Source organism: Colobus angolensis, unplaced genomic scaffold, assembly GCF_000951035.1.
Source record: "Colobus angolensis palliatus isolate OR3802 unplaced genomic scaffold, Cang.pa_1.0 Scaffold94, whole genome shotgun sequence".
Lineage (NCBI taxonomy): Eukaryota > Metazoa > Chordata > Mammalia > Primates > Cercopithecidae > Colobus > Colobus angolensis.
Window position 1 is genome coordinate 5783367 of NW_012123376.1, and position 634 is coordinate 5784000.

Genomic DNA, 634 nt, shown 5'->3' on the forward strand with positions numbered 1-634 from the left:
GCTCTTATTATTTTGAGGTACGTTCCATCAGTACTGAATTTATTGAGCGTTTTTAGCATGAAGGGCTGTTGAATTTTGTCAAAGGCTTTTTCTGCATCTCTTGAGATAATCATTTGGCTTTTGTCTTTGGTTCTGTTTATATGCTGGATTATGTTTATTGATTGCATATATTGAACCAGCCTTGCATCCCAGGGATGAAGCCCACTTGATCATGGTGTATAAGCTTTTTGATGTGCTGCTGGATTCGGATTGCCAGTATTTTATTGAGGATTTTTGCATCAATGTTCATCAGGGATATTGGTTTAAAAGTCTCTTTTTTTGTTGTATCTTTGTCAGCCTTTGGTATCAGGATGATGTTGGCCTCATAAAATGGATTAGGGAGGATTCCCTCTTTTTCTATTGATTGGAATAGTTTCAGAAGGAATGATATCAACTCCTCCTTGTACCTCTGGTAGAATTCAGCTGTGAACCCGTCTGGTCCTGGACTTTTTGGTTAATAGGTTTTTAGTTGTTGCCTCAGTTTCAGAGCCTGCTGTTGGTCTATTCAGGGATTCAACTTCTTCTTGGTTTAGCCTTGGGAGTGTGTAAGTGTCCAGAAATTATCCATTTCTTCTAGGTTTTCTAGTTTATTTGC

At 38.3% G+C, this 634-nt stretch overlaps 1 protein-coding gene across 2 annotated transcripts in view; it reads left to right on the top strand.

Annotated features, from left to right (window-relative positions):
* Positions 1-634, top strand: part of KLHL1 (kelch-like family member 1) — a 457257-nt gene that overhangs the window by 228289 nt on the left and 228334 nt on the right. The window lies entirely within an intron of this gene.